This window comes from Tasmannia lanceolata, unplaced genomic scaffold, assembly GCF_043159265.1.
Source record: "Tasmannia lanceolata isolate RefF3 unplaced genomic scaffold, GAP_Taslan_0.1 ptg000020l, whole genome shotgun sequence".
Taxonomy (NCBI): Eukaryota; Viridiplantae; Streptophyta; class Magnoliopsida; order Canellales; family Winteraceae; genus Tasmannia; species Tasmannia lanceolata.
The window spans coordinates 21,581,522-21,607,413 of NW_027518697.1; the positions used below are offsets into that span (position 1 = coordinate 21,581,522).

General features: G+C 37.8%; 2 long non-coding RNA genes across 2 annotated transcripts in view; one reads left to right on the plus strand and one right to left on the minus strand.

The window, feature by feature from the left end:
- Nucleotides 1–1,636: 1,636 nt before the first annotated feature.
- On the minus strand, nucleotides 1,637–22,800 carry LOC143855207 (uncharacterized). Its single transcript, XR_013237731.1, has 4 exons — nucleotides 22,661–22,800; nucleotides 22,436–22,524; nucleotides 22,231–22,303; nucleotides 1,637–1,998 (listed from the first exon to the last, which is right to left on the minus strand). It is a non-coding gene; the product is annotated as an uncharacterized LOC143855207 (long non-coding RNA).
- A 1,737-nt stretch (nucleotides 22,801–24,537) lies between these two features.
- LOC143855208 (uncharacterized) overlaps nucleotides 24,538–25,892 on the plus strand; it is a 33,824-nt gene continuing 32,469 nt past the window's right edge. The window contains exon 1 of the long non-coding RNA XR_013237732.1: nucleotides 24,538–24,596. This is a non-coding gene — a long non-coding RNA (uncharacterized LOC143855208). The remainder of the gene's footprint in view (nucleotides 24,597–25,892) is intronic.

Below are 25,892 nucleotides of genomic sequence, written 5' to 3' on the forward strand. Positions count from 1 at the left end.
TCTGTAAAATGAAATTTCAATAAAATTAAGGAGTCTTTATGTCTCGTTACCGAGGGCCTCGTTTCAAAAAAATACGCCGTCTAGGGGCTTTACCGGGACTCACTAGGAAAAGACCTAGATCCGGAAGTGATCTTAGAAACCAATCGCGTTCCGGGAAAAGATCTCAATATCGTATTCGTCTAGAAGAAAAACAAAAATTGCGTTTTCATTATGGTCTGACAGAGCAACAATTACTTAGATATGTTCGTATTGCTGGGAAAGCCAAAGGGTCAACAGGTCAGGTTTTACTACAACTACTTGAGATGCGTTTGGATAACATCCTTTTTCGATTGGGTATGGCTTCGACCATTCCGGGAGCCAGGCAATTAGTTAATCATAGACATATTTTAGTTAATGGCCGTATAGTAGATATCCCAAGTTATCGCTGCAAACCCCAAGATATTATTACTATGAGGGATGAACAAAGATCCAGAGCTCTGATTCAAAATTATATGGATTCATCCCCCCACGAGGAGTTGGCAAAACATTTGAGTCTTTATTCATCCCAATATAAAGGATTAGTAAATCAAATAATAGATATTAAGTGGATCGGTTTGAAAATCAATGAGTTGCTAGTCGTAGAATATTATTCCCGTCAGACTTGAACCTAACTAAAATAACAAAGCCAGTTAAATTTTGATACCGGCACCCCCATTCAAGCTTTTGAATTGTATGCCTAGTTTTAATAAAGACACCTACTGAGGAATACAATTTCTTACGGTGAGGCCGGGTATCACAACATCTAAACCTAGTTACCAGCCAAACTCTAATCAGGGGAAAATCAAAGGCTAATGTAGTTGTTTCAAGTCACATCACTCAATCAAAATAATGTGCCACCGCCATGATCAACCTAACCACTGTTTCAATGAATGCACAAAGAGCGCCACTGCATCTAGTTAAGGCTGAAAAATCGGAAATGATGGGGAGCTAGATGAAGGAGAGGATGAGGAAATGGGGAGCTAGATAAAGGAGATGATGAGGAAAACCAGAGTCTGAAGTTGAAATCCTAAGTCCCTCTTCTGTGTGGAGATGCGAAGACATCAATAGAAGGATATTTTGCCGGACCGAACTTTATTTTTGCTGGATTCTTTTATTTATATGGTTGTCTACACTGCATATATAGATAAACATCACGTTCAATTTCTTAAACCCTAATCTTGACCAGATAGTAGATCTATATATTGAAACTGAGTTTTTTTCACTACTCTTGTGGTGTTCTGAACATTTCTTGGGTCTGTGTTCTTTCAGTATTACCAATGTTCCCAACCTGTCCTAAAGATTCCCCGGTTTAAGAGTTATCTCTTACAGTCTCTGTCTTTCTTGAGATTTGAGAACTACGGAAATGTTTGGATTTCAAAGAATTAAGTTGGAAAATTTTTGCAGAAAAAAGAAATCAATCAATCCTGAGATTTATTGTGAGTTACAGTAAAATTATTTCAGTCCTGTACTTGTATCACTTGAAAACCATGGTATGTATGGAAGGGCTTTTATGCTACACTGCAATCAGATTATGTACATAAGAATTCTCATTTGCCATTCAAAAAAAAAAAAGCATTCCCAGACCTTGAGATTATAGAGAAAGGTTACTGTGTTGGCAAGCTATTGGTATTAATGCATAGTACATTGGTTGATACCTTTAACTATAATGAAAACTCACAAAAAAAAAAAACCTCCTTTGTTGCTTTTTAGAACTGTATCATTTCAAGAAATAAGATGTAGCATTTGATCTTGAAGTAAAAACAAATATTATTCTTGAAGTCAAAAGCAATGTCTATAGATACATTTACAAACACCTCAAGTAATCATACCTTGAAACCAATTTAAACCCTGTCTTCTCTCTTTTTAGATCGTGAAGACTGATGAACAGATGAGAAATCCGACTAAGCATCAGCAGTGCTCATAAAACCTCCCATGAAGCCTGCACCATTGCAGTTCCCACATAAAATCTCCCTTTTACCCCTGTCAGAAAAATTGAAATAAAAAATACCACAATATATCGTCAGAAAAAAAATACCTCAATACATGGGAACATTAGGCACTAGCTGGTCTAGAAATTGAAGTAAAACGGTATAAGATACTAAATTCACGGATGACAAAAATAATCAGCATTAAAACACTAAGGCCCTATTCGTTTTAGATTGTTGCAACCGATTGTGGGCCCAAACTGATTGTTGGACTCCAACGGTTTGGGCCTACAATCGGTTGAAACAATCTAAAACGAACAGAGCCTAAATTATGAACCATAATAGATAATGGAGAGAAAAGATGTGATGATACGCACCATACAAGATGGATTTAAATAATAACCACGGAAATTCAAAATCTTAAAAGGAAAACCTGAGGAAATTGAATGACCTTAAAGAGTATGAGACAATAAGGTTTTGAAGCAATCCAAAGCTTGGCCAAGCTGACTTGACAGCAAATCGAGTCAAAGCCTCGAATGACTCAGTGGGTGAAATTTACAACAGAAATCTAAAATATATAGCCAACCACAGTAAGGGTCGAATCTGCCACCTTTTGCTTTGAATTCAACCATGCTTACTCACTAATATAAAGCTAGCTTGCCCAATTTGTAAAAAAGTAAAATCAAATCAAATAAGACAACTAGCATGGTGCAAATGACTAAATCTAGGATGTCAATACCGATTCTATATTAAAGTATATATAATATGTATTTTAACAACTTGATCTTCAGAGACTTCTCTCACTACTGCAGTCGAAGTACTGCACCCAATTTAGTGAGGATGATAGGAAATGGATGCCAACACCTGACGGTGACTTTACAGCAAAATCTTTTTTCTTAAGCTTAAATGACAATCAGTCCTCTCCAATCAGTCGCATATGGAAATCAGTAGCGCCTCCAAGGGTGGTTGCTTTTGGATGGACGGTTGTTCATCGGAAATTAAACACCTGTGACCAGTTAAAAAGGAGACAATTTAGCTTGGCAAGCATGTGCGTCTTTTGTACACAACATGAGGAATCTTTGGATCATCTTCTTCTACATTGCCCATACTCGTACCATTTATGGGTAAAAGCGGTGGGGGCTTTTGGCATCTCCTGGGTATGCCCTCAAACAATCAGCTCTTTGCTTTTGGGCTGGCATGGGGGGCCATTTGGAGAGATTGGCAAAAACCTATGGATGACCTTCCCCAATGCTATGATCTGGAACCTCTGGAAGGAAAGAAATAGGAGGATATTCGCGGAAAAAGTAGAACTTGAGCTCGGTTAGCAGCGGATATTAAAAGTGAAGTGATTTCTTGGACAAAAGCTAAGAAACACCTCACCTACGGAATTGATGATCTTATACGAAATTGGTGGGCAGTCATCTGGGACAGGGCAATCAGAGCCAAACCAAAACCAAAATGGGTACCACCACCACCGAGATGGCTAAAATTTAATTTTGATGGGTGCTCACTAGGTAATCCGGGGAAAGCGAGTATTGGAGGGGTGTTTAGAAATTCCGATTCCTCGACAATTGCTACATTCTCTGGCTCGGTGGCTATCTGCGATGCAAATGAGGCTGAAGTCAGAGCCCTTCTATTTGGTTTGTGGTGGGCACTTGTGAATAATCAAAGTCCATTGATTATTGAAGGGGATTCTACTAATGCAGTGGGTTGGGCATCTGGTTCCTCGAAGGGATCCTAGAAGCTACAGGGCCAAGTGGCTGAAATACTGGACCTAATGCGAGTCCTATCCACGAGAATTGAACATCGAAGATGATCGGCGAATGAGGTGGCAGATATTTTGGCGAAGGCTGGAGCCCAACGGGATGAAATGGAAGTAATTACCTCTCTGTAAGATGTAATGGAAGAATTCAAGCATTGTGGTTAATGTAAACTTCTCTCAACATATGTACCCTATATTGCCCAAGGTATCCCTAAGGATTCCTGATTAAGTGTAATAGCATGCTGGGACTACTGGTCCCGACTGCTAATCTATTACTAATGAAATATGTCGCTTTTCAAAAAAAAAAAATGTATTTTAACAAAGAAGACAATAGTCTTCATTGATTCGCCAGTGGTTCGGCAATGATAAGTAGAGCCATAAACAACTTTGGCAGTGATAAGTAATGAGTGACCTGTCAACTTTGCAATGCAATGGATGCATCTAAGGAGTTAATTAGCACTGGTACAAGCAACTTACATAAGCAAGCTTTGCGTTTTTAGTTGCTATCTACCTTAGGATTGGAGTCAAAGGCCGTTTTAGTTTTGTAAACTTGTAATAAAGAGAAAAGATAACACACACATATCTTTAAATGGTTGATGGATATACCTGCAAAGCCAACATAATCCACTCGCTTTAAACTGCCCATTAAAGTGGTCAACAGAATTTACTCCGTTACCTTGGCATTGCGAACACACTATCGCACCTAGAAATTTCAATAGAAAGATTATGATTATCAGTCTCTGATTGCAGAGAGATTTCCATGTTTCAAACACTAAGGGGCTGTTTGGATACGTGGATTTTAGAATCCAAGTTTTTAGTTTGAAAACAGTGTAAAAGAGGGTTCATGATCAAGCTGCTGTATGCTATCCTGGTCAGCTGTATGCATCCTGAGGTTTCTAAAACCTGGAAATATGGGAGGATTTGCTACTCTCTTGCTGACGGAAAGAAGGGCGAGAAGTAAAAAACAAGTAAAAAACGATGGCTGGTCAGCTTCTTCTCTTGTCTCTTAGTTACAGTTTTGAAGAAACCCCGGATTCTAAAATCCGTGTATCTAAGGGACAGTTTGGATACGCGAATCTTAGAATCCGTAATTTCTTCAAAATTGTAGATGAGAGACAAGAGAAGAAGCGGACCGGCCGTCGTTTTCTGACTTCTCGCCGCTCTTTCCGTCAGCAAGAGCGTAGCAAATCATCCCATGTTTCCTGATTTTAGAAATCCCAGGATGTGGGAGAGATTTCTAAAACCTGGTTTTCTTACTTAAAATCCAAGAAACGCTATCAAGATAGCACACAGCAGCTTGATTATGAACCCAGAGTCCACTGTTTTCAAGCTAAAACCTGGATTCTAAAATCTAAGTATCCAAACAGCCCCTAAAAGACATGCTTCCATGAAAAACGAAATAAAAGAATCACATATGAAAATGGACTTCCCACTGTAAATTGAACAAACACCAGCTAAATATTTAGTTAGCCAATGATAAATAAGGTCATGATGAGAACTGATTAACATATTTTGGCAAATCCACGGATCTTCCTTTTTGAGGTTTGCTGAATTCGACACTCGATATCCACGTAGGATTCTGACATGCGTGCCCGTATTGATGCAACATAGCTTGTCGTGCTTTACAAGAGAGAACCTAATGGGTGATCCAAGTAGGCCATAATAAATCATCTCGCTATCTAGAACAAATTGTATGGAGCTTCGAAGCATCAGTCTCTTCATGACTTTCACCACTACGGCCATCATATTAGTCTGGTTCCAGCTACTATATCATATTCTTGTGAATAACATCATCAAGTTGAGTTACTTATGTGCTAAAAGTGAACGGATAGAACCAACAGCTAACACCCTAGGAAATTTTATGGATGATTGAAATATGCCAGCATTGTGATTTTCGAAATTTCTAAGGGTATTTATTGTAAATCCACCCTAAAATCTGGCAATTTTATGGATGATTGAAATGTCTGAGAATTGTGATTTTTGAAATTTCTAAGGGTATTTTTGTAAATCCACCGTAAAATCTGGATTAGGGGTTAAATAACCCACTATAAATACTAGTATTAGGTATTCTTTTCCAGAAAAAATGAGTTGGGCAGCCAGAAGAGAAAAGAGAGAAGAAAGAAAGAGAGAAAAAGAGTAGATGAAGAAGAAAAGGGAGATCTGAGGGCTGTTAAGCATCGTTTCACCACAGGATAGATCGGATCGAGGTAAAAGAAATTTTAGATTGAGAAATTTTGTAAAAGGGTATCGTCTGTGGTGATTTCTAAGCCCTTATCTTTTTACTCTAGTGATGGATGAACTTACGGAGGGTATCCAGGACTAGGTGTCGTGGTGTATGTCATTCGCAGATGACATAGTACTAATTAACAAAGCCAAAGCAGGAGTTAATGCTAAGTTAAAGTTATGGCAAACTACTTTGGAATCCAAAGGTTTTAGACTGGGCAGGACTAAGACAGAGTATATGGAGTGCAACTTTTGTAATGTAAGGAGGCGAGGTGAGGTTGTAGTAAATATGACTGGACAGGAGGTACCTAAGAGGGATATCTTTTGCTATCTTGGTTCAATCCTACATAAGGAATGAGAGATTAAAGAGAATGTTAATCACAGAATAAGAGCAGGTTGGTTGAAGTGGAAGCATGATTCAGGAGTTCTATGCGACCGTAAAATACCTACCAAGTTGAAGGGAAAGTTTTATAAGACAGTTGTGAGGCCAGCCATGCTGTACGGCTCAGAATGTTGGGCCACCAAGAAGCAACATGTGCATAAGATGAGTGTAGCGGAGATGCGAATGCTTAGATGTGTAACGACCCAGATTTGGGGCAAATTTTTTTTAGAATTTTTTTTTTTTTCAAATTCGAAAATCCCAAATACGAATCGCTACCCCAAAAGGGAAACAAGCGGAAAAAAAACCCCAACACAACTCACAAAGTAAAGGCACTTTGCCTGACAAGGCTACATAGGCAAACACTCTTTTCTCGATCCCTTTAAACTCCCTTATTTTGTGTTCATGTCATCATGTCAACCTACAAGAATTGTAGTAACTGAGTCAGAACGAGCTGAACAATGATCCTTATGTCAATGAACAGAATAAGCAATAACTTGAATAGAGATTTGGAAATCGAAATAAGAGTATGGGTACGATAGTCAAAGAGGATATCAATGGATCATAGTAGAGATAAATAATGCAAGAATCAAAATCTCGTATTGGAGGAAAAGCATAGATCTGTAAAAAAAAATTACATCTTATATCAAAGTATACGGTCTCAAATTATATATCCCAAGCTAGGAAGCACGGGTACTCTCCCGGGCCTCCCGTAGCCGTACCCTACACGTATGAGGTGCGGGTACGTTCAGGTACGCCCTGGGTACATCCCGGGTACGCACCCCCATAATTAAAGAAAGAAAAATCATTTTTCTTGTACCGGGTGCATGTTGGGTGCTTAGGGGTGCGCACCAACACGTCCTGCTTCTCTTATCTGGTTTGTAAGCCCTCCTGCTTCTTCTCTCTCCTTTCCTGTACTTAGTATTTATTAAGTAAATGTCTTTACTATTTTATTGTCCATTTACTTAAGATTTACATGTAAATAACGGAATACCCCCTATTTGGATTTAGTAAAAATAGTTTCAAGACCCAAATCTAAAAGGAAAAAAAGTTAACTCTCCTGTTCTAGTACAGAATTCGTAGAAAAATGGTCGGGTCAAAATTTTAACTTTCTTAACTTCTAAACGGTGGGATATTTTTCAAATTTTAAAAATTCATAAAATCTATCATGTCCAAACATTATTAAATCCCAAAAGTCTGGTATAAAAAATCTCATAATTTGATCTCTAAAAATTATTCATCTTGTCAGGCACTGGTCAACACACTGGCGACAGACTTTTTTTCGAATGAATGATGTATTGATGCCTCGTGTTAAGAAATATGGAACTTAATCACTTATTAAATGAAGAGTAATATTAGAATTTTTTATTTTGGTGATGTTATTGTTATTTGATTGCTCTCCAATTTTATTTCTATTTTTATAAATATATAATAAATATTAAAATATATTATTATATTCGGCGTACTCGAATGCATGGTTTTAAATTTCGGATTTCGGTGGGGACCGAAACTGGTATTTGGCGAAATTAAATATTTCGCCAAAAAGCAACCCTGTACAATTTACATATCAAGCGTGTTACCATTAGTTCAAGTCTTCAATTCTTTTCTACTAAAATTGTTCGTATTTATACCAAATTTATTACTAAAACTCTGAGAGGCTTCAACTTAAACCTAACTGTCGATTTCTTCGTAAACCAATTGTTATAACATATTGTATCCTTATTTATAAATCTAAATTCTTTTGAAAACCAAAATAAAATGATTATTTAACCCCTTTTACGTGCTTATTTTAATGGAAATCAGTCATTTAAAGCTTATATAATACATACATATACCATCTCTTTCATGCAAAACCATATAGGTATATTCTATAACAATTTTATCGAAGATGTTTATACAAAACAACCCATTTAAACAGCCATACTTGTTGATTTTCTTAGAAATCAGCACTATAAGACTTAGATACATTATTTATATATCACATACATTACATAAAACACTTACATGTGTTATATAATTTATATACGATAAAATCTTTACAAAACAATCCTTGAACATACTGTTTTTGTGCTGATTTTGTTAAAAAACTACCATAAAAATCATATATAACACACCTATGTATCATCTCTTTCATGAAAAACATCTTACATAATTTATATGGAAAGTCCTCATGAAATCTCGAAAAAACAATCACTTTTAAGTGCTGATTTTTAGGGAAAACAATAACAAATCCCCTAGAAAATCACACGTATAGGTTTAGGCATCCAAAAATAATTCATACTATACTCTAGATTACTCTAATTGGGTTTTTTCGTAAGTAAAATACAATACATATATTTTTAAGGCATAAAATTTTAAAAAGAAAATTTAAAATAAGTTTCTTGATTCAAAAAAAAGTAAAGAAATCAATAAAACATTGTTAAAAACCCAAATTATGTTGAAACAAGATCAACAAAAGCAAAACCTTTGAATTTAAACAAGAAATTACGAAAAATATAGTTTTTGGGCACTTACTCAAACACGAGAAACCAATCGATGCAAAACCGTAGCTTTTCTTCTTCCTTTCTCATTTCTTCTCCTCTGTTCATTTCCATCAATTATTAGGTGATTAAAAATAACCCTATATGAGTTTTTTATAAACTTAGCCTAGAGTTTTATTTTAAGAAGAATTCTAATTATTAGATTCCTAATTATAATCTAATACTAACTTAAGAGGGTGGAAATATCAATATTGGATTTCCTAACTTATGCTAATATATTATTAGTATTTCGGTTGTATAAGCTTACTTTTAGATTTTATTTTTTTAAATAAAACAATATAAAAGTTGCCTAATAAGATAAAACTCGTAACTATGCCTAACCCTAACAGGAAAATGGTCATAACTTGCTCAAATCACGTCTCAATCGCTAAATCTTGGGTCTGTTGGATAAGTATTTGAAATACCCATCTACTGGGACGGACAAGATTTGATGCCCCAAAAATAGGTCATGCTAAAAGTGACGAAAATACACTATGACCATTGATTTTTAAGATTGTTTAATCTAATGCGAGATAGGAAATACACAAGAATCTTAATGATCGGGGATCGATCCAATATCTAATTTACATATCCTACGGTCCGAAAACTCAAAATTGAAGATCTAGCCGTTAATCTTTGATTGAAAGATCTACGGTCTAGATTTAATTAGGATTTGTATCTTTATAGGCCCTTGGTGGGAGTGGGTAATTACAAGATGGATGTGCGACCACACAAGGTTAGATCGAATTAAAAATGAAGACATCCGTAAAAAGGTGGGGGTGGCACCAATTGAGGAGAAGATGAGAAAGCACCGCTTAAGATGGGTTGGGCATATCCAACGTGGGCCTTTGGATGCTCCAGCGAGAAGAAGTGACTCGTGCCAAGTTGATGGAGTAAAAAGAGGTAGCGGCTGACCGAAAACAACTTGGGTAGAAACAGTGAGGAAAGACTTGAGGGCTAGGAACATAACAGGGAACAAGACCTTGGATAGGATAGAATGGAAGAAAATGATCCATGTAGACGAAGCCAACTAGTGTCAAGATTAGACTTCGTCAAATTTAAGCCGGGTAGATCCTTTCACCTTCTTTATGAAACTTTTCTAAAGGATTCATTAGTCGACCCCAACTAGTTTGGGACAAAGGTTGAGTTGAGTTGAGGATTTGAAAAAGGGAGCTTTCTTTCCTTCTTTTCATTTCCGGTAGAGTTCCGACAAGGATCCGGCACATTTGTTGGACTCATTGGAAACCTCGTAACGCGATCTTTCCAACAAGCCCGACCACGCTCAGATCTGTCAAGAAACGAAGAAGATCGAAGGATTTGAAGTTTTGGGGGAAGTATCCCCTCCCTTTTCTAACAGATTTTTGACAGGGGATCGGAGCGCTTATTGGACTCATTGGAAATCTCGCGCCTCGAGCTTTCCAAGGAGTCCGACCGCCTTGAATCCGTCGAGAATTGAAGAAAATATGCGAATTTTAAAGTTTTTGGGAGAAAAAAGGCAAAATAAAAAAACCGAAGTGAATTTTCGTTAAACTAACAGTACGCGTGGTTCGGTTAACCGAACCATTGGCCGGCCGGTTGAACCGGAAATCCGTAATTTTTTGCAGGGTTTCAAAAAACTTCAGGAACTCATAACTATTTCAATTCTTATTCAATTTCAGTGTTCTTGGGCATTCCAGAAAGCTTGTGACGCAAACTTTTCATAGAAAATAGTTCGAAAATATTTTGGAGCCTCCCGAACTCTATTAATTACCTATTACTATATGGGACCCCTTGGAAAGCCTCAAAAAGTATGTCATATCCTTCCTAATCGGCCACAAATGAGTGTTTGAACATTTATGATATTATGTATACTGATATAGATACCTTAATGATTATTTGAGTGATTAAATGGATGCCAAGTGATTGGATTCAAGTTCTGAAGAGAGGGGAGTTGCATTTTTGACGTAAGTGATATGGGACTACTTTAGTATTTCGATACCAGAATCCTTTGTCATATTCCTCGACCTCATAGTATTGTTGGAGTAATCCTATTCATTCGAAATAAGATCCGTAACTCTCTTTGATGCAATAAATCTGATATGCAACCCTCTTTGATAGAATCTGATTTGAAACCCTAACCTATTTGATGAACCTTGGGTCATGCCTTTGCATTCTGCTACTTTTATCCCCTCCTATTCATTGATTTACTTTGGATGCCATTATGTCACGACTGTTGTCCATACCTCCGTACTTGGATAATTTTGTATCTCATATGTAGACCTCTTGCCTTAGCAATGTTCTGACAATTGATATGTTTCTGTACTTCAGTAATTTACCTTCCTTATATTATGGACTTGTTTCCTCATTGTTCTGATCATTGATGTGTTGACCAGTTGTCATATTGAGATATGTTACTTTTGATACATGCCACTTTTAGTGTGTACCTTCGATTAATCAGGGAATGAACACTTCTTTGATACTGTGATATTCTGCTCTGTTATTGTGATATTGTACTATTGACACTTTATAAGAGGCTTAGATTATTATGTTTTTGGGCCCTCTCCAATTGTGCTAGTTCATTGGATCTGGATCCCACTAGTGGGAAGGTACACTGGCCTTGTCGACAAGTATTTTGTAGAAATGAGTTCTGACACCGTCCAATCGCCGGTGAATAAAAAGAGCGTGTTTTGTGAGCCACACTATTGTGTGGTATTTTGTGGACTAAGCTTATGATCTTGAAGTGTTAGCCCATTTCAGCTTTGTTCAGTTCTGTTATAGTTTCAGATATTTTTTCAGATTCTGTTCTGATATCTAAGATATGTATGACTTTGATTATGATTCTCTTTCTGTTCCACATTTCTGTTTTAGTTTCAGGCTCAGTTACAGTCTTACAGACTTACAGATTCTGTTTAAGTTTATTACTCATGCATGTCCCTTATTGATTCTTACCGAATCTGAGCTTCTGGTCGTTTATTACATGATTTTGTTGAGTTCTACCTAGCTCACCTGTGTTAAACTTCATATTGGTTTTGTGCCCACTTCAAACTCTGGTTTTGTTCTCACCTCTTATTTTGTTCTGATCCGTTGTTCCCTGTCTTGCCTAGATCCTACTAGAGTAGTTACATATTACTTACATGAGCGTTAGCTCACCCGTGGTTCACAAATTTCAGATTCTGAACCCTATTTCAGCATGGAACACGGGAGAGCATTCCCGCAGTTTAGTTTTGGAGAGGTACGATTCGTTCAGACTGCTAATTTAGTGATTCGTAAGTATTGCTTGTTAAGTTTACTTTAAACATATGTATCGGTTATGTTTCATTCAAAGGTATGAAGAAGAGAAGAAGCAGATGAAGAGAGAGAGAGAGAGAGAGAGAGAGAGAGAGAGAGAGAGAGAGAGATAGGGAGAATACGTGTGTGTCTGTGTGTTCTCACAGACCCACGAAAATATTATATTTATATGTGATACTATAGTGTTACATAAATAAACAAGAATACCCCACAAGTGGATGTGTGAACATATGCGCACATACATACACTAGCACTCCCCCTCAAGCTGGGTGTATACATCCCCAACTTGTTACATAACTCATTTAACCTTATCCCACTCAAGGGCTTGGTAAACATATCTGCAATCTGATCATTCATCCTCGTGAAAACAGTGGAGATCTCCCCTGTTTGGATTCTATGACGAATGAAATGACAATCCACCTCTATGTGCTTTGTCCTCTCATGGAAGATAGGATTCGACGCTATGTGGATAGCGGACTTATTGTCACAATGAAGAGTAGCAGGTAACGAGTGTGGTAGCCCGATCTCTGACATAAACGACCTCAACCATATCAACTCGCACCCAGTATACGCCATAGCCCTATACTCCACCTCTGCACTTGATCTAGAAACCTCCTCTTGCTTCTTGCTTTTCCATGAAACCAAATTACCTCCGACGAAGGTACAAGAACCAGTAGTCGACATTCTGTCTGCAGGAAATCCTGCCCAATCTACATCAGAATATCCTTCAATTCTCATGTGACGATATTTTCTAAAGAACAGTTCTTTACCAGGAGCTTTCTTCAAATACTTCACAACCTGTGTAAGTGCAGACCAGTGAGATGTTCTGGGAGCACTCATAAACCAACTCGCTACACTAACAACTAAGAGATTCAGGACGAGTCACAATGAGATAAATCAACTTGCCCACTAGATGTCTGTATTTACTCGGGTCATCCAGTAGCTTCCCTTGATCATGAGAAAGCTTGATGTTTGGATCTATAGGAATCTCAACTGGCTTTACTCCTAGAAGACTTGTTTCTTCCAATATATCCAATGTATATTTCCTTTGAGATAGAGACAGTCCTTGGTGAATATGCCACCTCTATGCCAAGGAGGTATCGCAAGCGACCAAGGTCCTTAGTGCAAAACTCTTTATGAAGAAAATCCTTCAGCCTCGGTATGCCACCACTGTCGCTTCCATTAATAATAATATCATCCACATAGACAATTAGAAATATGCAACCTTCTTTAGACTACATGCTGAACACTGAGTGATCCACAACACATTGTTTCATCCCAAATCGTACTACGACCTCGCTAAACTGCTCAAACCACACACGAGGAGACTGCTTAAGGCCATACAAGGCCGTATGTAGACGACAAACAGCATGTTTCATCTCCCCCTGAGCGACATGCCCAGGAGGTTGCTCCATATAAACCTCTTACAGATCACCATGAAAGCCATCAAATCTAATAACAAAACAACCACAAAAGGCATCAACAACTGACGGCCTTCAAAGCAATTGTTGATCACTAACGAAATCATCCACAAAAACTATCTCAAACATCAATGCGCGGTTCCGGTGTGGAACGGGATAGCAACACAACAAATACACACCAGCAACATGGAATAATCGTCAACTATATGCCCGGAACGAACCACCATATAAGAGATAGTGAAATGTACCTCTTTAGACCATCAACAAATTGATTTTAGGGACAGTTTTGTATAGAAAAGAAGGTTCGAATAGGTATGAAATATGAGGCTAGGTTTTTCCGGGTTGCGAATTGAGCTAGGGTTTTTTTTTTTTTTTTGAAGGTTTCTAGGTGTTGCGCATAGGATTATTGAGTTTTTTGGGTTTTCAAGTTAGGGTTTTGGTATTTGGAAAAAGGCTAGAAGATAAGGATAAAGAAGAACTTTTGATCTTTATCTTCACGGTGGAAACTTTTGATCTTCAACCGCAACACTGTTCATGCAGTACTGTTCATGCATCACTGTTCACACAACACTTTCATGTGCTACTGTTCATGTGGCACTGTTCACATGGCACTATTCACATGGCACTATTCATGTGGTACTGTTCACACGGTAATGTTCACATGAACAGTAATTTTTTTTTTTAAGTTCGGAAGAAAAAGAAAGAGAAAGAGGGGGAAAAAGAAAAAGAAAGGATGATAACGGAAGAACCCTAGCGCTCTGATACTATGTTACATTCGAAGGTATGAAGAAGAGGAGAAGAAGATGAAACGAGAGAGAGAGAGAGAGAGAGAGAGAGAGAGAGAGAGAGAGAGAGAGAGAGAGAGAGAGAGAGAGAGGGAGGGAGAGGGAGAGAGAGAGAGAGAGAGAGAGAGAGAGAGAGGGAGAGAGAGAGAGAGAGAGAGAGAGATGGGGAGAATATGTGTCTGTGTGTTCTCACAAACCCACGAAAATATTATATTTATATGTGAGACTATAGGGTTACATAAATAGACAAGAATACCCCCACAAGTGGATATGCGCACATACATACACTAACAGGTTAAATAGTTTATTAGAATGTGAACTGCTCCGATATGTTCTGCACTTATTGATATTGAATGCCTACATGGTTGGAGGGTTCGCCTTGCAGGTGTGCGGTCTGAATCCCAGGTTTGGGGCGTGACAATGATTCAAGATGCACCTTGAATCTGCAATGCTTGGAAAAATCCTCTGATGACACTTCATTGGAACTGAGTTTTAGCTTCAGAGTTCAACAGCTACTGAGATTCAAATATTAGCAGGGACATAAATCAAAGCACGCGGAAGTAGGCAAGGAATGAGGCTGGGTTCCCCGTACCTGATAAATTTTCAAAGGTTGTAGGGTCCATACTAGTACCAAATGTTATGGAGGGAATAAATAGTGAGTTGTCAAGTCCCACCTTACACAGTACATATGACAACTGGATGGAGATTAATAAAAAATAATAATAATACAAAGATTAAATGGTCTTAACCATGTAAAGAACAAGCCTCCAAAGACCCTCATAGCATGAATAAGAGATCAAGAAGCAAGAGCTACCCACCTTATGCGAACCTAAGCTCTGATACCAAATTGATGCAAATCTATCTGTGTTACCAATTTAATGCAAAACTAGAGTCCGCAGGTTAATCTATGGGAATTTACACCATATATGTTCATAACAGAATAAACAAGTAGTAGGCCAAAGAAATCAGATCTGTAACTAAGATGAATCAATAATGCACTAGTCTGTCAACAATGCGAAAAAATACAAAATAAACTCCCTAACTATGGCCCAAAGAAATCTAGAAGGATAATGGAATGAGCGTAGGGACATGTGTGGTATAAGGTTAAGGGCTTGATCCTCTAGATGTAGGTAGTCTTAAACAAAAGAAAGGGATATAACTAGAGATATGAGCAGGGGGTATCTCAGCCAAGAAAAAGAGAGAAGAATAGTGAATCAAGAACAAGAAAAAGATCAAGATTAAGAAAAGATCATGTCATGATCAAGGAAAGAAAAGAAGATCAAGAAAGGGGAATGGAGATCAAGGGGAAGAAAATATGAGGGGGAAGGGGGAAATGATTTATAAACCTAACCGGGAAGGGATGAAAATTTGGGGGTTGGGGGGGGGGGGGGGGGGGGACAGTTTCTAAACCTAACTGAAAAGGGTGAAAGGGAGGGAAAGAGGATGTGAGAAGGGATAAGAGAGACATGGGATAAAAGAAGAGGGGAGGAGAGAATAGAAAGAAGGGAAGAGAAAGAGGATGGTGTACCTTTACCTTGACGCAAGAGAGGCTTCCCTCTCACATTGTTTCAAAGATTTCAAAGACTTCCTAGGACTTCCTCAGATTTACTAAAAATAGTAAGTGCAGTTCAAAAGATATTAGGAATGCGCTCACTAAAAATAGTAAATTAGTACTTACTAAAAAATAATATGTGTTTTTTATAGGTGATGTATGAGCTAAGGCTTAAGTGATGGTGGGCCTTGGGAAAGGGTGAGGAAAGTGGGCTATGGGGAAAAAGGGTATGGTGGGCCATAGATGATATGAACATCCCTCACATCCAGGCTAGATAAAAATAATAATAATCCAAATAAAACACTAATAAAAGAAAATAACACATATTCAATAGTTTAATAGGAAAAAAATAAATATAATGGCTTCTAAGATGACTGAATCACGTCACACCTGGAATTGATGTCTGTTCAATCACGAAGTAAACAGAACTGCAATTCTTAACAAATGACCTTTCTGAAAGGGAGATGATTTTTTCACCCCCTGTAGGAGGGATGCGCCCCCCTCTAACGTGAATTGGGGGCAGCTTTAACGATTTTTGAAGTCAAATCATGTTAAAAGGGGGGCGCATCCCTCCTACGGGGTGATGTAGGATCTCACAAAGAAAAGCTTTGATACCAAATTTGATGTAGGATAGGGAAGAGAAATAGAAAAAAGGGGATAGAAAAGAAGAAGAAGAGAATAGATGAGAAAAGAAGAGAAGAATAGAAGAACATAGGGGAAGAAGAAGAAGAGAGAGGGAAAATAAGTGGAGAAGAAGAGATGAAATTTGGGAGAATATGAGAAGAGGAATAGAGGAAGGAGAAGAAACCTGTCGAGGGGAGAATAGGAGAAGAGAAGTTTAAGAAGAGAGGAAAGAATAGAAATTTGGGGGAAAAGCTCTCAATCAATTGAATTAATCATGAAAGGTCAGAAAACAAGCTGTGGCTTATTTATAAATAGGCAATTAAGAGCCCTAAAATAAAGAAACTAAATTAAGAATCCCTTAAAGACTAAACTACCATAAAAGTAATAAAGACTAAAATAACCCTAATAATACCAACTAATCCCAAAAATATCCCTAAAAACAATAAAATAACCATAACATAAATAAAAAGATCCCTATGTGGGCCCACGAGTGCGACCCCGTCTAGAATAAACGTGCAATGGTCGTTGATCTCCATCACGAGGGGTGAAAAAATCATCGCCCTCCTGAAATTTAATATCAAAGCATAAAAGAAGTGGTGTAAACACATTACAGCCACGTTTGGCGGCCATGAATTTTTTTTCCATGGTATATTAGTTTATCCAGTGGTGGGAAAGAAGCAAGGATGGTGGGAGAGGGAGAGAATTGAGGGCATGGGTGAGGAGATGGTAAGAAGTGGCTGAAAAAGGGAAATGAATAACTCCACTAAAAATACAAATTTATTTTTCCTATTTTCAGCCACTTAGCATCATCTCCTCACTCTTGCCCTCTCAAATTCTATTTTCTACCACTCTCTCACCACTTGGAAAACTAATATTCTTTGAAAAAAATATCACGGTCGCCAAAAATGGCCTGTGTAGAGACATTTGAGTTCGGGATCAAATCAGATTCGGAATCGGAGAATAGGAATAAGAGGAACGAAGTAGCTCACCTAAAAGGAGAGGAACGACTTCAACAAGATTAACTACTCTTTACTTCGATAAAAAAAGAGCTTTATAAAAAGAGTTGCTTACTACGAAAAGCAAGATGCCCCACTAGTACACATTTTACATAAAAAAATGCAATTTTTTGGAGGACCCATTTACTTGTGGATGAAATCAATGAACTGTGAAAACTCATTTACTATTGATAGTTCAATGTCTTTTATGCAAAAAATGAAATGCATGATTTAAGAAAATCAAATCCACCAACCCATGACAACCACTTGTTGTTAGGTCTTTTACATGACAAGGTGACGTTTTCGTAGGATAAAAGTTGTCATATGGTAATCCATATGATATTGAGGCATTTAACATGAAAAGCTCTAGATTCTGTAGGACAGAGTCACCAAAATAAGAGGGAATAAAACCATTGGCCGTTGAGACCATCTCATTGACCGTTGAGACCATCTGATGTGAGACAACCTAGGGTTGAAAGTGGTGGTATTGGCAAGGTTAGGATGGAGCTTTAAGAAGGAAAACAAGGTGGTAGTCTGGAAAAAGGTGAAGGAGCTAAAGGCTTTGGTTGGGATTTTCAAGAGGGAGAAGATGGAGGATAAGGGTGGTGGTTTGCGTGAACTTGGAGATGATATTAGGGTGGAGGTACGATAACGTAACAGAGAAGGGGCCGCTTCATTGAGAATACTCTTGTATAGAACAAGGTTGAAAAACTAAAGGAGATAGAGAAGCTACACCAAGAAAGCTTGCAATTCCATCCTTCAAAAAAAAGAATATAAAAGAGGAGAAATCTTCTCCAAACAAAAAAAAAAAATTTAACTCAAAAGTCGAATGCTCTTCATTGAGACATGTTGCCCTTTTATAGAGGTGGAAGCTCTTTACATTAGCAATAAATATCCTACCAAAAAAGAGATATTTTCCAGCTTTCACAAGCACAAGTCATACTTCCTTTGTGTAGACTTCTAGAAGCCTCCAGAAAAAAATAAAGTTTTTTCCTACTTTCACACCCAAGTCATACCTAACACTTTGGTTTTCCTGTTGGAAACTAGTTTCCTTATTTCCAATTTCGACACTTGAAACACTCTGTGTTTTCACACTAGAAACATCATGGGTTTTCACATTGGAAACACTCTAGATTTTCACACTAGAAACACATTGGGTTTTCACACTAAAAACTCGTTGGGTTTTCATATTGGAAACTAGTTTCCTTAACTAGCTTAACTAGTTTCCATTTTCATACTTGCCAAAGTGAGCACGGGCCCACTTTGATATCATCGGATGATTGGTGCAGTGGCAAAATCCTCTGATCGATCTCCAATTTCCTTCATATGGCAAGGATCTGCTTCAATATCTTGTTGATCTTAGGATGATTGGCCTTCTGATAGTACTATTCAGAAATATGATTGGCCCGATCTCCGATCTGACACATCTGATCGTCGACCTAGAGATCTCTGATAGGACAATCAACGATTGAGGAATTTTGGTCTAATGCACCTACATCACCATCTACATGAAAAAATGCCTCTTGTAGTCCAAAATACCAACCTTGGACAACCCATCTACTATTAAGACCTTCTACATGGAATGAAATGTGCAGTTATTGTATGCCAAAGTCACCATCCAATGACATATTTTATGCAACTTCTAAGCATTCACATTCTGAATTCATCATACACATGGAGAAAGGCATTAACCATTTGCAGAGAGTTAGCATTCCAAAGCACATCACAACTAGTGCAGAAATTTTTATAAATTCAATTAATTCTTCTTCATACTTTAAGACTATTAAATCAGCACTGTGTACCGAGAACAAGTATAAATATGACTCGATCAAGTCCCGAAATCTATGTTGTGGTCGGCAATTTTTTAAATGGCGTTCTTCGGCAATTGTTCTCCGCGGCGCTATGCAAAAAAAGAAGAAGGAAGAGTGGCGTTCGACAAACACAACCTGCTCCACCCATATATCCAATTCTCGACTTTCAAGTGGCAAAAGAAACTGATTTCTTGGAGCAAAGTGGAGTCCTTTCTATTGGAGTTTTTGTCTTGTTTCCCATTCCATGTGGGTTTTTCTTTGTGCTAGTTATCTGATGTACCTAGGATTGTTAAGGAGCACAGTATCTTGTTGGACAGAGAGAGAAAGAGGAGAGTTAGCTTAGGGGTCTCCTACTTATATTAGAATTAGGTCTTGGGCTTGGAGAATGTGAGAATGTGAGTGGAGGGAGTGAGAGCAAATAGAGTTTTTTTTTCTTGGGGTTTTCTCTTGTGGTGAGAAATTGAGAGGGTATCTTTGTTCTCTTTATTTTATGTACAATCTTAGTTAAAGAAGACAAGGGAAAGGGTTGCAATTTGCGGTTTTGGGATAAAATCATTGTAATCATGCTTTATTGGTTTCGCATAGTTGAAGATCATGTTCTTGCCCGAGGACATAGGCATCTTGGCCAAACCATGTAAAATCTCAGTGTGTGCATCATGTGATTTCCTCCATTCTATTACTTTGGACTTGATCGGATCCATTTTTTGCCATCAATTTTTTTTCTACAAGTAGTATTAGAGCCAGGCTGGACGACCTAATCAGAGAAGAACAGTAGAAAGTAATTTGCTCATTTTCCCAAGAAAACGAGAGTAAGTTGATCGAAAAACATCCATGCTCAACAAGGGTAGAAGACGGTGTTGAAAGGAAAGGATGGGAAGCAACAGAAGACGGATACTGAGTGGAAGGACATTGAGTCGAAGGCACTTGGCACAATTCAATTCTGTGTGGCAGATAACGTTATATTCAACACTATGGAAGAAGAATCAGCACCTAACTTAGGTGAGAAGTTAGATAAGCTTTACATGTCAAAATATTTGGCCAACAGATTGTATTTGAAGCAATCGTTGTACATAATGAAGATGCAAGAATGTGGGAATCTTCTAGAACCCCTAACTGTGTTCAACGGGCTTGTGAATCAGGTCTACGAGTTTGAAGAAAAGATGAGAGAAGAAAGCCTTATTACTTCTTACTTCACTTTCTGATTCACACGACAATATAGTGATTATGTTATTATTCAGTAAGGATACCGTTAAGTTGGAAGTAGCACGATGGTGCTTTTATCAAAGGAGATGAGGAATAGGCCTACTCAAGATTTTGGTCAAGAGCTTGGGTTGATTATTTGTGAGGAGAATCGAAAGGAAAGACATCTAATATGGGATCTAAAAAGGCAAGTCAAGATCTAGACTAGGTCGTAAAGGCATGCAATGATATGGTTGAAAGGAATACAGCCGTGAAAGCATGAAATGTTATCATTGCAAGGAATACAGTCACATCAAGCGAGATTGTCTGAAACGAGATGACAAGTTGAGTAATGGTTATACATACAGTGGTAGTAGTAACAAATGAGCAAAGCGAAACAATTGGAGATGTTCACATAGTCTCCATAGGTAATCACACTTCTCCTCTTAATGAGTGGTAACTAGATTCAAGGTGCTCTGTTCATGTATGCTTCTGAAGATATTATTTTGATACATTCCATGAGATAAAGGAAGGTGTAGAGTCCTTGGGTAACAAGTCTACTTGTGATGTCACGAGAATTGGTTGGTGAAGTTCAAGATGTTTGACGGAGTAGTTCATATTTTGGGCGGTGTGACGTATATCACAAAGACAAGAAAGAATCTAGTATCTCTTGGCTAGTTGAACTCCAATAGTTGCAGGTATTCAATTACAGGTGGACTCATGAAAATCACAAGGCTGTATGGTTTTGATGTGTGGTGGTATGAAATACGGTTGCTAAAAGTGTTCTTATGATTTTGATGGTTAGAAACGGAGTGGCGTGCGCACTGGTGCATAGACAAGTTTCAAGGTTGCAGACAATGGTAAGAGGTTAGTTCCAATTCATAAGAAGATTGATCTAGGTCCCCATCTAGAGTTGACTAAGCGAGTTAACTCAACGCAGCAATACACGTGCATCTGTCGTGTTGATCGAGTCACTTGGAGTCCGAATCGGGATATTCGATGATGTATAGTTGGCGTTTCAAAAGGCCAATGATGGTTTGCAGCGACATTGATTTTCAAGTGGCTGAGAAACAAGCCAAGAGTGAGATTGTTGGGTTGTTTGTCTTATTTCCCACTCCATGTGGACTTCTCCTTGTGCTAGTTACCTAGTGTAACTAGGATTGTCATAGAGCATATCCTAGTTGGTCTGGGGAGAGAGAAAGAAGAGACATAGTCTAGGGGTTTCTTCGTTAGACTAGAACTAAGTCTTGGACTTGAATAAATTCTACAGATATTGGTGAGAGAGGGAGAATGTGAGTGGAGAGTGAAAGAAAAGAAAGAGAGTTTCCTTCTTGAGATTTTCTCTTGTGGTGGGAAATTGAGAGGGGGTCCTTTTTCTCTTAATTATGTGTCCAACCTTGGTTGAGAAAGAGAAGACAAAGGGTTGTGGTTTGCAGTTTTGGGATAAAGCCATAGTAATCTTGTTTTATTGGTTTCTCATAGTGGAAGATCGTGTTCTCGCCTATAGGCAGGCCAAACCACGTAAAATCTTGACACATGCATCTTGTGGTTTGTTCCTTTCTATTACTTTGCCCGTGATCGGATCCATTTTTTGGCAGTCAGAATTTTCTACATTGGAGGCAATTCTATCCAAAAGCATTACAATTTCCATGATATAGATTAAATTAAACGAACACGGTTTTTCGTTCACAGGTGAAAAAATAAAAAATAAAGAGAAGAAGTAAATAGATGACTCGTATAACGCATTATCATTTAATTCCTCTCCTTTACCACTTCCATTACAATCAGCACAGAGAATGCTCTTTCGTTTCGCGCCTCCATAGCTTTCTTTACTTCCTTCAGCCTGTGGAAAAACAGATAAACTTAAAAAAAAAATGAAAAAAACAAAATACCCATTAATGCAACCTAAAGAAAAACCTTCAACTCAATAGAATGAAAGTTAGCATTATGACTGTATGAACTGTAAACCCCTAACCTTCGCCTTGAGGGAGCCAAAGTTAGCATTTCGAGCTCCAATCATATCCATACAGTGAACCTTTGGAACCTCAGAACCAATTGCAAGCTCTGAAAACAATAAACAATTCCCCAAAAAAAACAAATAAAATGAGAAATAAATGGAAAATTTTAAAGGTTATGAAGATGTGGGTTTTTGGAGAGAAGGTTTTGGGATTAGGAGGGAAATGACAGAGGAGGTAATTACCTGGTTTGATTGGAGATTTGAAGGAAGTAATGGAGATAGTTGATACAGTGTTAGCCATTTCAGAATAAAGGGGTTTTTATCAGAAGCTTCTTTCGATATTTTTAAGAACAGAAAAAAGTTCAGGTGAGAAATAATTCCATGAAAGCTAAAGAACACTGGGATATTCTTTCTCTCGTTCTCTCGATATTTTCTATGCAAATTCGGGATCATGTGGAGAAGGATGATAAATTCGAACCCCATGTAGGATAATTCGCACCACTCCAAACGTCAAAGAGCGTTGAAGTCTGGCAGTCATATCCTCCTTTAAAGTGGCGCGAATTATCCTGCAGGGGTGCGAATTTATCACAATCCTATAAGATAATTCGATTGTGTGGGATCCATTGTAATTTTTTTTGGCTCCGTATGTAAACGTTGAAGGGGTGAATTTATCCTAAAGCAGTGAACCATTCTCAGTAAACCGTTTGGCTGCCAGCAAAATTTTTGTCCCAGGAAGTTTTAGTAAAATTTTGGTCCCATCCCATGTTTGGTTGCCTTTTAGCACTAGAATTTTTTTAATCCCACTCTTATAATGATTGCTTCTGTGGTAAATTTTTTAATCTCACTCTTGTAATGACTGCCTTTTCATCCCATCCCAAAATAATCCCAGGAACCATAATAATCTCAGGAACCAAAAATTAGTTTGAGAAGAATTTTTTTCTTCCCAACAGTTAAAGCAACCAAACAAAGTTTTTTTTTTCCCACCATAGTCCGGTCAACCAAACATGGGATTTTTATTTTACCGGGATACGTCTAGGACCTTTTTTTTCTCACCAATCTCCTTGGATTTTTTTTTCTCCCACATAAATCCCAGGAACCAAAAAAAACCCGGCAACTAAACAAGGGTGAATTTATCCTCAAGCAGTGAACCATCCACTGAAAACGTTAAAATAAAAAAGTTGCTGGGATTTTTTGGTTGCCGGGATTTTTTTAGTTCCTGGGATTTATGTGGGAGAAAAAAAATCCAAGGAGATTGGTGGGGGGAAAAAAGTCCTAGAAGTATCCCGGTAAAATAAAAATCCCATGTTTGGTTGACCGGACTATGGTGGGAAAAAAAAACTTTGACCGGTTGCTTGAACTGTTGGGAAGAAAAAAAATTCTTCTCAAGCTTATTTTTGGTTTCTCGGATTATTTTGGATTGGGATGAAAAGGCAATCATTACAAGAGTGAGATTAAAAAACTTCTAGTGCTAAAAAGCAACCAAATATGGGATGGGACTGAAATTTTACTAAAACTTCCTACAACAAAATTTTTATTGGCAACCAGAAAGCAACCAAACATGGGATTGGGGGGATTTTATCCGTTTAGGGGGGGGGGGGTATATCATTTCCCAAGGAAAATGATACATTCATTCGCCTCTTTTTCTCACTCTATGTTACTTGGCCACCCTGTTTATTGTGTAAAAGCCTAAAAACAGTGAGAGTTTGAGTGGACGATCACACTATAGGATGATCAAAACCGTCCATATGATGGGCCATAACGTAAATAGGTTGTGCCCAAAAAATTATTTCCATAGGATGTTCCCAACCCTCTGATCTATAGATGAACTGCATATTATGGAAATCTCTATAGATTGGAGGACTTAGATCATCCTATGGAAATGATTTTATGGGCACAACCTATTTACGTTATGTCCCATCATATGGACGGTTTGGATCATCCTATAGTGTGGTCCGTACAGTACTTTTAGAAAATAAGGTACCATAAGGTATAAAGGCTTACACCATATAAAATCTGCCTGTAAAAAGAGTGAAAAACAGAAAAAAGGTTTGGGGCATTTCAGTAAATTTAACTTCCACATGGATATAAAAATCATCATTACAGTAGAAAGTGATGAAACAGAAAAAGGATATGGCAGGTGCTCTCTTATCCTTTTCTTCCCCATTTCTCCATACTCCAAGTAATCCAATTATTATTCCTTTCCGCTTCGATTTTCTTTCTTTCTTTTTTCTTCTTTTTGGGCATTTCAAACAGAGTTGATTTTGTTTATGTAATTTCTGCACTGTATTTTGTCTATCTTGTGAGTGTAATGTATGTCCTCTTGGCAAGCAGAAAAAGGGAAAACAAATCTTTTTTGGAAATATATGCGTCTTTCTCTAATTGGTTTCTTCTTCTATTCCCCCCCCCCCCCTTTTGTTCGAACAATAAAACTGGGAATTGTTTATTTCTGATTTGAAGTCATTCTTCTTAATAATACATAGTGATCTATATAAATTTTACAAAGACTTTTTGAGGGATTTTAATTTAGAAGACATAAAACAAATGATACTTTTCATGGATTATGAAGTGAGAACTGAGGGATTCGGCCCTATAATAAAATGTTGAGTTGGGCGTATTGAATTCAACCTGGCCCGACCCGCTATTTAAGTGAGTTTGACCCACTTTATATAAGGGGTTTTTGTGCTTATTTCGTATTCTAGGTTTTTCGTAAAAGGGTTGAGAGCTCAGGTTTGATGAGAGATACTGATTTTTTCTTGTACGCCACTCCCAAAAAAAAAAAAAAAACTGATTTTATCTTGTAATCTCCAGTTCATATAGTGGATTTTCTACGCAAATCTGTGTGTCTTCGTGTGTTTGCCTGTTTTGTTTTGCTTTGCCATTGAAACTGCAGATTGCTACTCGGGTTTTTTTTCACAACATATAATACATTACACATTCGCTACTTATATTTACAATGGTTATTTATATTCTCTTGGGGGCTTCATTTTTTTTTGGGTGATAGTTTTTATAGTTACAATGACTATTTATATTCCCTTGGTGGGTTCGTTTTTAAAGTGACGTGAAGCAATTAAAGTTTTGGATTTTGAGAGTAGTGACTGGTGAGGGAGCGAATATCTTGTAACCCTAATCTCAAAGATAGTAGAAATCTTCTTATCTCCCCTGTGGACGTATGCACACCGTTGCACCACCATAAATCTTGTCGTGTTCTATGTTTTTGTTTTATTCTCTTTACTGCTTTTGTAGTATAATCAGGCTTGTGTTCATAGTTCTCATCGCCTCTCTCTTAATCTAAAGTTGGGGGCAGATACCTCAGTAAGAGTAGCACCTACTCATGAAGGATTTGCATTGGCACTCTGTTACGTGCCTAATCGACCGTAACACAGATAAACTAAATAAAAGAGAAATAGAGAGGGGAATGGTTGATTCGAGGCAATCGGACCTCCTAATGGCTCAATTCGAGAGGAGCCATGACCCT